Source organism: Triturus cristatus, chromosome 1_1 (assembly GCF_964204655.1).
Source record: "Triturus cristatus chromosome 1_1, aTriCri1.1, whole genome shotgun sequence".
Lineage (NCBI taxonomy): Eukaryota > Metazoa > Chordata > Amphibia > Caudata > Salamandridae > Triturus > Triturus cristatus.
This window is the reverse complement of record NC_140579.1, coordinates 129,796,000-129,813,635: the sequence shown is the minus strand read 5'-3', so window position 1 is coordinate 129,813,635 and position 17,636 is coordinate 129,796,000.

Here is a 17,636-nt window from a genome sequence, read left to right as displayed (position 1 = left end):
TGCAAGTGACCGATTCCCACAGCTTGCAAGTGACCGATTCCCACAGGGTGCAAGTGACCGATTCCCACAGCTTGCAAGTGACCGATTCCCACAGACTGCAAGTGACCGATTCCCACAGAGTGCAAGTGACCGATTCCCACAGCTTGCAAGTGATCGATTCCCACAGCTTGCAAGTGATCGATTCCCACAGAGTGCAAGTGACCGATTCCCACAGAGTGCAAGTGACCGATTCCCACAAAGTGCAAGTGACCGATTCCCACAGAGTGCAAGTGACCGATTACCATGGCTTGCAAGTGACCGATTCCCACAGAGTGCAAGTGACCGATTCCCACAGCTTGCAAGTGACCGATTCCCACAGAGTGCAAGTGACCGATACCCACAGCTTGCAAGTGACCGATTCCCACAGAGGGCAAGTGACCGATTCCCACAGCTTGCAAGTGACCGATTCCCACAGAGTGCAAGTGACCGATTCCCACAGCTTGCAAGTGACCGATTCCCACAGAGTGCAAGTGACCGATTCCCACAGAGTGCAAGTGACCGATTCCCACGGCTTGCAAGTGACCGATTCCCACAGAGTGCAAGTGACAGATTCCCACAGAGTGCAAGTGACCGATTCCCACAGCTTGCAAGTGACTGATTCCCACAGCTTGCAAGTGTCCGATTCCCACAGCTTGCAAGTGACTGATTCCCACAGCTTGCAAGTGACCGATTCACACAGAGTGCAAGTGTCCGAGTCCCACAGAGTGCAAGTGACCAATTCCCACTGAGTGCAAGTGACAGATTCCCACAGAGTGCAAGTGTCCGATTCCCACAGCTTGCAAGTGACCGATTCCCACAGAGTGCAAGTGACCGATTCCCACAGCTTGCAAGTGTCTGAATCCCACAGCTTGCAAGTGACCGATTCACACAGAGTGCAAGTGACCGAATCCCACAGAGTGCAAGTGTCCGGGTCCCACAGAGTGCAAGTGTCCGATTCCCACAGAGTGCAAGGGACCGATTCCCACAGAGTGCAAGTGACCGAATCCCACAAAGTGCAAGTGTCAGAGTCCCACAGAGTGCAAGTGACCAATTCCCACTGAGTGCAAGTGACAGATTCCCACAGAGTGCAAGTGTCCGATTCCCACAGCTTGCAAGTGACCAGTTCCCACGGCTTGCAAGTGACCGATTCCCACGGCTTGCAAGTGACCGATTACCACGGCTTGCAAGTGACCGATTTCCACAGAGTGCAAGTGACCGATTCCCACAGCTTGCAAGTGTCCGATTCCCACAGCTTGCAAGTGTCCGATTTCCCTCAGCTTGCAAGTGTCCGATTCCCACAGAGTGCAAGTAACCGATTCCCACGGCTTGCAAGTGACCGATTCCCACAGCTTGCAAGTGACCGATTCCCACAGCTTGCAAGTGTCCGATTCCCACAGCTTGCAAGTGTCCGATTCCCAAAGAGTGCAAGTGACCGATTCCCACAGCTTGCAAGTGACCGATTCCCACAAAGTGCAAGTGACCGATTCCCACAGCTTGCAAGTGACCGATTCCCACAGAGTGCAAGTGACCGAATCCCACAGAGTGCAAGTGTCCGAGTCCCACAGAGTGCAAGTGGCCGATTCCTACAGAGTGCAAGTGACAGATTCCCACAGAGTGCAAGTGACCGATTCCCATGGCTTGCAAGTGACCGATTCCCACAGCTTGCAAGTGACCGTTTCCCACAAAGTGCAAGTGACCGATTCCCACAGCTTGCAAGTGACCGATTCCCACAGAGTGCAAGTGACCGATTCCCACAGCTTGCAAGTGATCGATTCCCACAGCTTGCAAGTGACCGATTCCCACACTCGAAGGCAGGAGTATGCTAAGCATTATAACCTACAGCAGTGAATGCACCATTATGAACTAGAAATCCTAATGGACTGCCAGCCCTATACAGGCTGTTGAGTAATGATGCTCAGGAAGAGATTCTGGTAATGATTAGTCATACAGGATTAATTTAGGATGCCAAACCTTCCTTGTTCAATGAATAATACAATAGCACTTAGAAATAGGAGAGATACTTTAGAATGTTCATTTTAAAATCTTAGTCTAGTGCATAAAACATGAACAGTAACCACACAGAGTGCAAAAAGGAATACAGCAGGTCTTAGGCCGCGAAAGCAGCAAGAAACCTTTCTAATATGATAAGTTCTTAACATCTCAAGACCTGTGAGCTAGTTCTAGGCACTATGCTAAATTTGAGATGAGGCAGTAAACAGCTGGCCTGACCGAGATTCTTAAAATAGATTGCACAGCATCCTTGTTTTTGTTAAGATCATAGTAACAGTGTTAAGCTGAAGGACACTTCTCCGCACTTCTCCCGGCATTGCCTCTGACTGAGGCTGATTGGTGCTGCAAACAGCGTGACCTATGGCTTGAGCCTAGTGCGAAGTCCCTCCACCTTATGGTTAGATACTGGAGTTTTTATAAGTATCCGATATGCGATTTTATCTTATGTTTATTAAATAAACCAACTAGGGGTGGGCGGAATTTGCGAAAGCGACTTTCGCAAATTATCGCGAAAATGTTTAAAATCTCCGCAAACATGCGGAAATATCGCGAAGATGCGGAAGTTTTTTTACCGCCCGTTCGCGGTATTTTCTGCGTGTTCGCGGCTCGCCAACTTACTCATGCGGCTGCTTGCGGGCGCGGCCATCTTGTTTTCACTCTTCTCGCGGTGCATGATCGCGAGAAAAAAGACGTGATCGCGCGATGCATGACGTTACTGCGGGCGCGAACTGTCGCGAGACAGCGCAAATGGCTACCAATAATCCAACATCTCGTGGAGAACGCGACCGGATCGGGAAAACTTGTCGGCGAACGCGGGGATTCAGGTAAGGCGATCGCGCGCGCGCGAGAATGTATTATTTTATAGCGCGAGCAAGAACCAAATTATCGCTAAGCTGCGGAATGCGGAAATTTTGACATATTCACGCTCTCCGCGGTACGCGAAAATGTCAAATTATCGCAATTTCCGCGAGCGGAACGGAAATTTAGCCCAGGCCTAAAACCAACACAACACTAAAGTATCAACGAGACTAAAGAAACATGGCAACAAATGTAACCTCTTGATTCACATTGATTATAAGTTCCTATAACTATGAACAATAAAAACATGCCTGCTAATACAACTAAGCGTCGATATTATGGCAGTGTCTGTAACTGAAAAAAATTAAATGTCAGATTGTAAGCAGCCATGATGCCAGTATTTCTGTGCATGTTTAGAAACTTCACATTTTCTAAAGAGATGAGAGAATCTGAAATCAAACATAGGATTCCCGCATACTCATAACCAGCAGACTGGACTATGGAAACGCCCTCTCCGTCGGAATCAGCAAACCGCTGCTCCACAAGCTCCAGACCATACAGAACACGTAAGCCAGGCTCGTCCTCGGCATCCCTCGACATGAACACATCACCCAATACCTGCGAGACCGCCACTGGCTCCCCGTCGAGAAGAGAGTAACCTTTAAGATACTCACCCACGCCTACAAATGCCTCCACAACACTGGACCCCAATATCTCAATGAAAGAATCTGCTTCTACGTACCCAAGAGAAACCTCCGATTCGCTGACCGCGCCAAACCCCGTGCATCTGCAGAGCCAGAACAGGTGGAAAAGCCTTCTCCTACATTGTGGCAAAGAACTGGAACAATCTCCCTATCAACATCAGACGCGCCCCCACTCTGCACACCTTCAGGAACAGCCTCAAGACTTGGCTCTTCGGCAGACCTGGAGCTGCACACCCCCATGCGCCTTGAGACCCTCACGGGTGAGTAGAGTGCTTCACAATTTCCTGAATGATTGATTGATTAAAATGGAAGAAACTTAAACAAGAACTGTCAGTGTTCTAGACAACACTCCATGAACGGATGTATACAGGGTAGGTACCCTTCAAACAGTTGCCTAAAACTAGCTTTGGAGTCAGCTAGCAGTCAACTAGAAGGTTTGCTTGTGCATCGTATGGTACACATTTTGGGCTTTGAGCCGCAGGTACAAGCAATATTAAATATTTTATCTACATGTCTGTCACTAGTTAACAGCTATTTGGTACAGAAGTAGGCCAGTAACTAAAAGAAATGAAGACAAATGAAATGGCTAAATTAATGGGGCATTGTATGCAATGAATGGGGCAATTAGTAGATTGTGTTCAGTGTAGGGGAGGTGAAGGGTGACAGCTGTATGCTACACTTTCATCTCACTCATGCGTTTAAGTCATTACCAGCAATGATCAATGAATTTCAGCTCACATGCTATAACTATGCAGATGACACACAAACACTCTTTAAACTGGAAACCCCCATAGACATTGTAAACTCAAAAATCTTTTGTTGCCTCAGATCTGATTTTCAGTGGATGACATGCAGAGATCTCAAACTGAATGCTTCCAAAGCTGAAATACTCACATGCGGTAATTGGAAAAATGATGACCCACTCTGTGCCTGACCTGACAATCTGGGACCACCTCCTAAAGTATCTAAGGAAGCAAAAAACCCTGGAATTACCATGGACTCCATGTTATCAATGAATGCCCAAGTAGACAAATCAGCAAGACCAAGCTTCATTACTATGGTAATTCTGCTATGCATCTTCCCCCACCTGGGACTTCCACACAAGGTCCAGGCTGCGATCTCTCATGCACTATGTAAACTTGATTACGCCACTGGCCTCTACTACGGATCATCTTTGTCAACTATGAAAAGACTACAATAGATTCAGAACTCTGCTGCCAGACTACTACTTGTGAATTCACAAGCCCACATCTCCCCTGCCTTGAGGGCCCTACATTGATTACCGGTTGCCAGAAGATCCACCATTAAACGGCTTTGTATCACCCACAAAGCCATACAAGGAACAGGACCATCTTTTCATCAGGAAGAAAATCACCAAATACATTCAACACAGGAACCTGCGCTCAAGATTAGCACCTCGCCTCAAAATCTCACCATACAGGAAAATAAAACATAGGCGGTACATCTTTCTCTATTTTAGCAGCCAAGCTATGGAATTCATTACCCCCAAACATAAGGTCCAATGATAACTATCTTATCTTCAGAAGACTACTCAAGAGTTGGCTATTTCCTACATCATCACTATACTCAAATACTTATGTACAGCATATCCTTGTGTGTACAAAACATTGATAATTTGATTATATGTATGTATCTAGATATGTGTATTACATTGTACAAATATGTATAATAACTATGGATTTTAAAATATATAGATACTCTTTAGGTCTGCGTAACAAATGTATATATTACTGAAGGTCAAATATATATATATATATATATATATATATATATATATATATATATATATATATATATATATATATATATATATATATATATATATATATATATTACCTACTGGCGGTCGCCAGTAGGTAGTTATAGTTAGGACCCCTTTTCCATAGGAAATCCGCAACATTCTATTTTGAATAACTTTGGCGCCGGTCGATGAATCCTCGCGAATTTCTCAAAATAGGTGGGGCGCTACGCTCCGCTCCTACCCTGAAAGTCTCGGGGGGATTCGTCAAGCGGGGGCTGAGATAAAAGGGGGGTCCCAAAATGCGTTTTTCCCATGCATTTTTCCATAGGACCTTTAGACAGAGCTACAGCCCGAACGGCTGAACAGAATTACTAGAAATTTGGCAGAGAGGTAGTCCCTATGTCAAGGAAGTGCCTTTTGTAGGTTTGGTGTAAATCTGTTCAGTAGATTCTGAGAAAATAGCCTTTAAATCAATATATATATCTGAGCCCGCTTACGGTACGCTTACCGTACGCTTACCGTACGCGTACGGTGGCGTGCGCGAGCGCGATTCTGATTGGCTCTTAGATCTTAGTAAACATTCGAATCGGCCGAAACCAGGAAGCGGCGTCCGCCATTTTGTCTCTCGCACTGAGTGTTATTTATCAAACATGATGCCCAAAAACATGTTACGGGGCTGTTTTGACAACTCCCTCCCACATAGTCATGTTGAGGGAGTCCCCAAACATCCCCCAAGAGCAAAAACGGTTTTATTTTTTTTTCGGCAATTTCGCCGAGTACGCTTACCGTACGCTTACCGTAAGCGTACGGTAAAAAATAGAAATAAAAAAAACACTATCCACACTTACCCCACCCCCTGTGCTTTTGGTGGCCGTAGGCCACCCAATGTACAGGGCTTATTACATCAGTAAAAAAACTATATTTTGGCAACATGAAATTATAAAATCGAAATAAAAAAAACACTATCCACATTGACCCCACCCCCTGTGCTTTTGGTGGCCGAAGGCCACCAAATGTACAGGGCTTATTAAAGTTGATAAAAACCGTGCACGGAACGCACTGCGTTAAGTGGGCGCGCACGCCTCGAATGGCGTAAAGTAACTTAGCATTTAAAAAACCGTACAAATTCACTGAAAAAACCATAGGTTTCACACACGTTATAGTTAGGAATTAGCATTTAAAAAACCTTGCAAATTCACTGAAAAAACCATAGGTTTCACACATGTTATAGTTAGCGGAAATTTTACTGATAAAAAACCAATGAAATTGCCCCGTTATAGTTAGTGCTGGCAACTATAACTCACGCGACCGCAATCTTCTGCTGATGACATATGTGTCTTTATAAAAAAAAATATTTGTAATATATGTATAGCTAAAAATGTATGGAAGAAGACATGGGCAAATAAGTGTCTAAATACAGTATTAGCATCAGCAGAGGATTGCGGTCGCGTGAGTTATAGTTGCCAGCACTAACTATAACGGGGCAATTTCATTGGTTTTTTATCAGTAAAATTTCCGCTAACTATAACATGTGTGAAACCTATGGTTTTTTCAGTGAATATATATATATATATATATATATATATATATATATATATATATAATCGCTACCAAGTTGCACCAAGGGCCAAGGCACTCATAGGCGGGTGCTGTAACGCGGTGGTGCCCGCGTTTAAAATCCACGCTACCAACAATGTCCACGCTCTCGGACAAAGCACAGCACTCCGGGAGGATTCCGTATATTCGTTTATTCGGCAACAAGCAAAAGACAGACGCGTTTCAGGGTATCCTTCGTCAGTGTCTAATTACGCTAGCCGCGCGAGAACTATTTTAAATTCAAAAGACCAATGACGTCACTTCCTCACCCTTACGGCCAATGCAATATTATCTATCGCATGGCGGCCATCTTAGCAGGGTGAAGATAACGTGCCAGCCTATAGAGTTAAGCACAATTTCTAGTATTTCTCTCGACATTTAAGAATTACATCAACAGCGTCAAGACACAATTGTTACTAGTCATAAAATAAAACAATTGTTAATCACTCAGCATATTGTAAATATCATTTAACAATTGTGTCTCAAAGAGAGCTACACACATTAGTATAATTAAGCCGTGGATCGGCATGTATGTTGTAGCAAACCTCGTGATGTTGAACCTTGGTGTATTACATAATTCATTCAATGGTTCATTAAACAAATAAAGCCGTGGATCGGCCTAAGCATTTTATAGTGAAGTAATCCACTGAAATCCATGAGGCTAAATCCCCACAAATGTAAGAAAGAGTCAAAACGTACTCTAGGAAAACATAAGTAGGACACAAAAGTTGTTTTTACCCCCTATAGTCCCTGAGTTACATAATTGAAGGAAAAGACGACAAAGAAAGGATGAGATTACAGTTACGTCTACAAAGTCTACCAGATTACCTCCCCAGATGCACAGCTAATTCTTCTCCACTATTCAACCCAAACGGTGTTTTGGTGTGCAAATCAATAATGTAGCGGGATTCAAGTCTCCGCAAGCGTTGCACTCTATCCCCACCTCTTGGATTGATGTATACACAGTCCAAACCAAAATACTGTAACAGTTTCCTGTTACTATTGTGTTTGAGGGCGAAATGTCTGGCTACAGGGTAGTTACTATCTTTATTCATGATTGCGCGTTGGTGTTCCAAGATGCGCATCTTTACACTATGAATAGTGCTGCCAATATATTTAAGTCCACAGGGACACAATAGACAGTAAACTACATGTGTGGTAGTGCATGTAATGAATTTATCTATGGGTTTAGGTTTTTTTATCCCATCGATTGTGTAGCTCAAGGTTCTTTTGCTGTTACAGCAAGCTTTACATTTCCCACATGGGAAAAAACCTTTCATTTCTTTCAGAACACCTTTAGGTTGACTTACAGGTGGTAGGTAGCTCTGAACTAGTTTATCCCTCAAGGACCGTGATTTACGGAAGGTGATCAGTGGCACTATCGGGATATCTTTCCCCATTACGGAATCGGTTTGCAATATATGCCAATTCCTTTTCATTATATTCCTCAAAGCGTTTGCATCGTCTGAGAAAGTTGTTATCATCCGCAATTTACTACCTTCAGAGTTAATACTTTTAATACTTTTAATACTATTCAACTGGGTGTCATTACGGATCAGCAGATCCTTCCTTTTGATCTTATTGACTCTCACTAGTGCTGCATTTAAGACTTCCTGGCTATAGCCCCTGTTGAGAAATCTTGTGAAACAGTTGGCAGCAGCAGATACAAAATCGGTTTCTCTGGAGCAATTTCGTTTAAGCCGGAGAAGTTCCCCATAGGGTATACTATTTATCAGCTTGGGTGGGTGGTTGCTGCTGCCATGTAAGATTGAATTACCGGCAGTTGGTTTTCGATATAAATCTGTGCCCAGGTTGCCATCCCTCACCTGCACCTTTAGATCTGGATAATTAACTTCAGTGGTGCTAATTTCATGTGTGAACCCAAGATTAAGATTGTTATTATTAAGTTCAGAGATGAAAATTTCAGCTTGTTCAATTGAGCCTCTCCAGATTATAAAAAGATCCGGCAAACGTGGCTGAGAGGCGGAAAGAGCAAGCCTCCAGAAAACACAGACGGACAAGGAGAGGCGGCTGGTGGCGTACGAAGCAGAGGAAGAGGCAGGGGCGCATCCCGAGCGAAGCGCAGCAACAGGGGAAAACGGTGGTAAAGGAAAGCAATGATTTGACCATCATCAACCTCACGCCACATGTATTAAGCGAAGCTGAGGAGGCAGCTTTGAAATTAGGATTGTCATTCTGTCCAAGCGACCGCTTAGAATACACGCAGACGCGCATTGATTTATTCAAATTTGTCCGGAAAATTAAACTACAGAAATATTTCAAATTAAAACCTTCTATAACTGAAGCAAGAAGACTGAAGCACAAACCTAGGCAGAAGGTAACAGATGTCTTAACGGTCCAAGATCTGCATACAATCGAACTGTTGGAAGAATTGCGGGCAGAAGAATCAATCACAACCTCACAGAGTGAGGATCTAGTCCTGAGAGTACATCGGGCAGGGATTGAACAAGAAACACCCTCAACTACTTTTAAGCCCCCTTCCATTTTCAACCCACAAATGCCATACGATGCTATAGACTCGTTCTCTGATGCTGTACTTCATGATCTTCAGAAATTCAGAATCAAGACTTCCTCCCACCCACCGAAACAACAGAGGAACTTAACCCATGAACAAGAAGTGATCCTTAAAAATCTGGCTATGGATGATAATATCATTTGTAAACCTTCGGACAAAGGGGGTAACGTAGTGTTACTCACAAGAGAACAATATTGTCGAGAATCTTATCGGCAGTTGAATGATACCAAGTTCTATGAAAAGACTACCAAAGAATTGTACCAAACCAGTATTACACAGTATCATGCCCTGATTACTAAATGGCACAATTTAGGTTTGCTTGACATCAATGAATTCCTCTTTTTACGGAACAATGAACCAGTCACACCTACGTTCTATCAATTACCGAAGATACACAAAGATAAAATTGATCCACCCGGGAGACCGATAGTCTCTTCAAAGGGCAGCTTAGCAGAGAACATGTCCATCTATATAGACAATTTTCTCCATCCATTTGTCATACAATTGAAGTCATATGTTAAGGACACCAAAGACTTTATTCTTCATTTGATGGACATGCACTGGGAACCTACCTTCAAACTAATTGCTATGGACATTACTAGCCTATACACCTGTATAGATCATCACCAGGGTATAATGGCAATGCGATACTTCCTGAATAAAAGGCCCCTCAAGTTTGCAGAGCACAGCCCTATGCTGTTAGAATTCATTGAATTTTGCCTTCACAACAACATTTTCCTATTTCAGGGGCAGTTGTTTAAACAAATCTCTGGAACAGCTATGGGCACCTGCTTCGCCCCCAGCTATGCGAATCTCTTCGTAGGTTGGTGGCAGGAGCAGGTGGCCCTTAGTGATGAAAGACAAAAATGGGCCGAACACATAGTTGTGTGGTATCGTTACATCGACGATCTTTTTATAATCTGGAGAGGCTCAATTGAACAAGCTGAAATTTTCATCTCTGAACTTAATAATAACAATCTTAATCTTGGGTTCACACATGAAATTAGCACCACTGAAGTTAATTATCTAGATCTAAAGGTGCAGGTGAGGGATGGCAACCTGGGCACAGATTTATATCGAAAACCAACTGCCGGTAATTCAATCTTACATGGCAGCAGCAACCACCCACCCAAGCTGATAAATAGTATACCCTATGGGGAACTTCTCCGGCTTAAACGAAATTGCTCCAGAGAAACCGATTTTGTATCTGCTGCTGCCAACTGTTTCACAAGATTTCTCAACAGGGGCTATAGCCAGGAAGTCTTAAATGCAGCACTAGTGAGAGTCAATAAGATCAAAAGGAAGGATCTGCTGATCCGTAATGACACCCAGTTGAATAGTATTAAAAGTATTAAAAGTATTAACTCTGAAGGTAGTAAATTGCGGATAATAACAACTTTCTCAGACGATGCAAACGCTTTGAGGAATATAATGAAAAGGAATTGGCATATATTGCAAACCGATTCCGTAATGGGGAAAGATATCCCGATAGTGCCACTGATCACCTTCCGTAAATCACGGTCCTTGAGGGATAAACTAGTTCAGAGCTACCTACCACCTGTAAGTCAACCTAAAGGTGTTCTGAAAGAAATGAAAGGTTTTTTCCCATGTGGGAAATGTAAAGCTTGCTGTAACAGCAAAAGAACCTTGAGCTACACAATCGATGGGATAAAAAAACCTAAACCCATAGATAAATTCATTACATGCACTACCACACATGTAGTTTACTGTCTATTGTGTCCCTGTGGACTTAAATATATTGGCAGCACTATTCATAGTGTAAAGATGCGCATCTTGGAACACCAACGCGCAATCATGAATAAAGATAGTAACTACCCTGTAGCCAGACATTTCGCCCTCAAACACAATAGTAACAGGGAACTGTTACAGTATTTTGGTTTGGACTGTGTATACATCAATCCAAGAGGTGGGGATAGAGTGCAACGCTTGCGGAGACTTGAATCCCGCTACATTATTGATTTGCACACCAAAACACCGTTTGGGTTGAATAGTGGAGAAGAATTAGCTGTGCATCTGGGGAGGTAATCTGGTAGACTTTGTAGACGTAACTGTAATCTCTTCCTTTCTTTGTCGTCTTTTCCTTCAATTATGTAACTCAGGGACTATAGGGGGTAAAAACAACTTTTGTGTCCTACTTATGTTTTCCTAGAGTACGTTTTGACTCTTTCTTACATTTGTGGGGATTTAGCCTCATGGATTTCAGTGGATTACTTCACTATAAAATGCTTAGGCCGATCCACGGCTTTATTTGTTTAATGAACCATTGAATGAATTATGTAATACACCAAGGTTCAACATCACGAGGTTTGCTACAACATACATGCCGATCCACGGCTTAATTATACTAATGTGTGTAGCTCTCTTTGAGACACAATTGTTAAATGATATTTACAATATGCTGAGTGATTAACAATTGTTTTATTTTATGACTAGTAACAATTGTGTCTTGACGCTGTTGATGTAATTCTTAAATGTCGAGAGAAATACTAGAAATTGTGTTTAACTCTATAGGCTGGCACGTTATCTTCACCCTGCTAAGATGGCCGCCATGCGATAGATAATATTGCATTGGCCGTAAGGGTGAGGAAGTGACGTCATTGGTCTTTTGAATTTAAAATAGTTCTCGCGCGGCTAGCGTAATTAGACACTGATGAAGGATACCCTGAAACGCGTCTGTCTTTTGCTTGTTGCCGAATAAACGAATATACGGAATCCTCCCGGAGTGCTGTGCTTTGTCCGAGAGCGTGGACATTGTTGGTAGCGTGGATATATATATATATATATATATATATATATATATATATATATATATATATATATATATAAATATATATATATATATTCCACGCTCACTGCTTGTGTAGCGTGGAGTGTTGTGACCGCCGCCCCCCTCACTGCAGATTAAGGAAAGCGGCGGTTCTTGAAGAGTAGATTTTATCTACCTAAGAGGTATATATAATAATGTCGGCTGCAGAAGTCAGAGAAAGAGAGGAGGCAGTACTGTCAATCTTTGATGACACAGCTGTAGAGACTAAAAAAACTGGTGAGACATCAAGAAATATAGCAGTATCTGATGCAATGTCGCGTCTGAAAAGACTTGAGAAGCTCAAACGAACTGAACTTGCCAAATGGTGGGAGTCGAAGTCCCTCCAGCAATATTTGGAAGTTAAGCGCATTCCCAGAGGCCTTAGAATATTGGTAGCACCCACGTACGAGGATCCCAACCCGAACATGCTTCATGAGTGGGCTGACAATGACCAGGAGTCCTCACGAAGGATGCTTGCAATCCTAATAAAATACGCTGACATTGATAGGCAGAAGATTCTTGAGAAGATCGATCAATTCACCAGTATGCTGGATAAAGAGGCAAACCAAGAGCCAATTGACAAGTTTAAAACAGAAATGAAGTAATGAATCTGCAAGCTTGAAGAGTCGATTAAAGAAAGAAAAGCGCAAAAATTTCAGCGTGATAAAATCAACTATGAGCGAGGACAGATTTACATTTTTGCAAAAAAAATTCGAAACCCTGCGCAGACAAAGAATGAATGCAAGTGGTAAGCCATCACGTGATCTACAGTCGGAACTGAGTAGTGTGCAAAGTTCCGAACTTGTACCGGATGCAGATTAAAATCCCAGTGGCTCAATAGTAGGACCAACCCCTTCAGTAATTGATGAGTTTTGGTTTTTACAAGAAGAAAGGAGGTTCAACCTTCATCCCAGAAAAACATCAAACAGCGTAAAACCGCAAAGAGGGAGAGGCAGAGGCAACAGAGGCGCAAGGGCGCAAAATTCAGCTGCCGAAGGGAAAACCAAGAGCAAATAAATCAAGTAACTAATGATGGAGATGAAGCCTCTATTATTAACCTGACATATATTATACTATTATACTAACTGAGAAAGACAAAAGCATTTTAAAATTGAGTTTATCATATTGTCCGGAAGGGGATTTTGAGTATGTCAAAACAAGAGAGGACGTCTTCAAATTTGTTAGAACTTTAAAATTGAAGAAACATTTTGCAATCAATCAAAAGCAAATGCAAATATCACCAGCATGCGATGCAAACACTACTGAAATCCATCCAGCTAGTTTTGTGGTGGACGATATGAATCTAATGCTAGATTTAAGACAACTTGAAAAAGAAGTGGAGACTAATACTTTACACACAGCTGACGATACACAGAATACCATCGCAAATGTTACAGAATTGGTAGCAATACAAGGTCTAGATATTGCAAGCAATGCTTTGACAAATGTCAGACTTGCTTCGAGATTTACACCTATGTCAACTAGAGACTGTAGATATTTACAACAAACTGGTGACAAATGAATTAAAACAGTTGCATAAATGTACTAGTGGTAAACATAAACTGATGTCACAAAAACAAAGAGACTACATTGCTCTAGTCAAGAAATTGTCATCTAATGCAGATTGCATTGTATGAAACGCAGATAAAGGTGGAAATGTTGTCTTATGGGGGAGACACCAGTATCTGAATGAAGCATATATACAACTGAATCTAATTATGTGAGAGTTGGTAATGGCATTCTGATTTCCAGTCACCTCTTGTATAACATGCGATTACAGGAATGGTTCACTCAATGTTTAATTACACATGATGAACTAATGTTTTTAAAAATTGATAATCCTGTGACGCCAGTCCTGTACCTGATCCCAAAGGCGCATAAAGGCACCATCAATCCACCTGGGCACCCAATAATTTCAGCGATGGGTAGCACCCTTGAAAATATTTCTGAATTTATGGATTCTTTCCTATGTCCCTTGGTTAAGTGTCTTCCATCCTATATCCAGGACACAGGTGATTTTTTACAGAAGGTCTATGATCTTCCACGGGAACATAATGTTTCGCTGGTAACGATTGATGCATTCAAACCATCATCAAAAACGATGATGGTTTGAATGCTATAAAATATTTCTTAGGAAGTAGACCATTGAAATTCTGGTTACATACGCAAATGCTTATTGAAATGATCACTACATGTTTAAAACACAACTACTTTCTCTTTAATGGTGAATTATTTCATCAAGTTTGTGGTACAGCGCTGGGCACCTGCTTCGCCCCCCAGCTATGCAAATTTGTATATGGGCCGGTGGGCGGAGCAGGTGATCCAGAAGCTGTACCAAGAGGAATGGCAAAACCACATCATGCATTGGAGCCGTTTCATAGACGATCTATTTATTGTGTGAAAAGGCTCTGAAAAGGCAGCAACAGATTTCATAAAAAAACTTCAGGTTAACAACCTTAATCTCAAATTTAGTAGCATTATTGGTTCAACTAGTGTCAATTTCCTTGATTTAACTGTGTACATAAACAAAGGTAAATTAGGTAAAATGCTGTACCGTAAACCTCCTGCGGGAAACACATTGCTGCATGCAACAAGTCTTCATCCTCCGATTCTAATCATAAGTATCCCCTATGGAGAATGTCTACGTACTATACGAAACTGTAGTGATCATGAAGGTTGCAAAAAAGAATTAACCTGTCTGGAAAAACGTTTTAAATCTAGAGGATACTCTCAGCAATTCATAGAGTCAGCCATATTTAAAGCAAAAAGAAAACCTAGGGAAGAAATCCTGTTCAACAAAAGAAACACTAAGAAAAACTCAAGCAACATAAAAATGTGAGGAACATTCTATCCAAACACTGGCACTCGATACGCAATGATCCTGTGCTAGAAAAAGTGGTACAAAAGAGACCCTTAATAACATTCAGGCATGCAAAATCATTTAAACAAATGTTAGTGAGCAATATGGTACCCTTACCTAAAGCTAAAACCGTTACATGGTTAGGCAGAAAAGATGGTTTTATCAAATGCTTAAAATGCAAAGCGTGTATCCATGGGAAGAATACCACCTCATACCAATCAGGACTCTCCACGAGAGATAAGTGAATTAAAGGCCAATTCACGTGCAAAACAGATTTTTCTGTCTACGTGCTTCAATGCCCTTGTGGTTTGAGGTACGTGGGCAGTACAATCTTGCCGGTACATAAGCGAGTTCTTCAACATCTCAGAGCCATTAAAAATGGGGATAGATCGTACCCAGTGGCACGACATTTTGAGCAATACCATGGCAAAAGTGTACAAGAATTAATATATTTTGTAATAGATGCAGTCCCACAGAATTTAAGAGATGGGGATCGGGAGAAAAAATTGAGAAGGCTCAAATCGTGCTATATAATAGAACTCGATACAAAAACCCCAGGAGGTCTGAATATGGAGGAAGACCTCCACACGCATCTTTAAGAAATGTCAGTTTACAGTGAGCCTTTCTGGAAATTCTCTGTGTTTTGAATTATTTTTGATATGTAATTTTTGTTTGTGTATTATTTGTATTGTGTACCGTTAGGGTACCAGCACTTTGCACTTTAGTTAACAACAGCACCAACCACTGCTGGAATCTTATGCCCACTAGGGCTGGATTGCATACATATTGTGAATTTTCAGTGAATGATTATGGCACGAATAACAATTGCTAGCAAGGCAAATCATCAGTAGCGGCCCGTGGTGGGAGTGCTGCCGGGCGCTGACATGGGGTAGGGGAGGGGCATGGCGGGGGGTAGTAAACTACGGATTATGGCCGATCAGAGGTAAGTAAACATATAAATAAATAAAACGAATTGCGTTGCACGCGCTGCATCGCATTTGCTTGATTCAAATCGGCTGGCGGACTGCTGTCCATACCGAATAAATGCTTTGATTGAGCAACTGGTGTTGGAGTGCGGCTTACTTTTGGGGCACTTGGAGCAGTGATATTTGACGGCAGTCCCGCCTCCAAGCTCGCAAAACCCCGTTATTCAAGGGCGACCATGAGGCGTGGTATTTACCGTGCCTTGCTCGTGGTGGCACCAGAAGAGGATTTAGGACAGCACCGCCAACTGAGGTCCATGTGTGGACTTCGATCTACAGGCAGAAATTGGTGCATCCATCTATAGGTAAAAAACTCAAGGACTACAGTTCCCATGATGCACTCCCAGCACTCGACTGAGCAGCCCATCTGTGGGCGTGGGACTTGACATAAATTCATGAGAACTGTGTCCCGAGGTGTATGTATAGTTTCCCATCACGCCTCTGACGAAGAAGCAAGGACGCTTCGAAATGCGTAAGGATATAATTGATGGTATCGCTGCTTGATTCAAATCGGCTGGCGGACTGCTGTCCATACCGAATAAGGGCTTTGAATGAGCAGCTGGTGTTGGAGTGCGGCTTACTTCTGGGGCCCTTGGGCAGTGATATATTTATATATATATATATATATTACCTACTGGTGGTCGCCAGTAGGTAGTTATAGTTAGGACCTTGTTTCTATTCAAAAAGCGTTTTTTCTTTTCCCAATAACTTTGGCGCCGGTCGACGAATCTTGGCGAAATTTTAAAAACATTGGTCCTGTCCCGTTCAGCTCCTATCCTGAAAGTTTCGGGGTGATTCGCCAAGCGTGGGCCGAGAAAAAATAGGGGGGCCCCAAAACGCGTTTTCTCCATGTTATTTCCCGTAGGAAACTTTAGACACGACTACAGCCCGAACTGCTGAACGGAATTATACCAAATTTGGCAAAAAGGTAGCCCTTGGTTCAGAAAAAGACCATTTATTTAAATGGTGTAAATCCGTTCAGTAGTTCCTGAGAAATTAAAAAAATAGAGGTCAAAAAATCAATTTCCTATAGGAGACTTTAGACACTTTAGACAGCTGAAACTGCTGAACGGAATTACACCAAATTTGGCAAAAAGGTAGTGCTTGGTTCATAAAGCGACCTTTTTTTTAAATGGTGTAAATCCGTTCAGTAGTTTTCGAGATATTAAAGGAAAAACATCTTTATATATCTGGACGGGACCTAACTACACAAGCATGAGCTTGGCTCTAATTGGCTGCCAACATTTAAATCCAGGAAGAGTTGGCAGCCATCTTGGTGCAATGCTTTTTAGGTCTCGCTTAGCGATGCAGCGCATGCGCTGCACACTACGCAATCACAACTGCACTGCCCTAAACCCTAAAACACTACCCCAGCACGAGCGCCTACACTGCACAAACACCACTGCACTGCCCTAAACCCTGAAACACTACCCCAGCACGACTCCCTACACTGCCCGAACACCACTGCACTGCCCTAAACCCTGAAACTCCACCCCCAGCACGACCCCCAGCACGATCCCCTACACTGCCCGAACACCACTG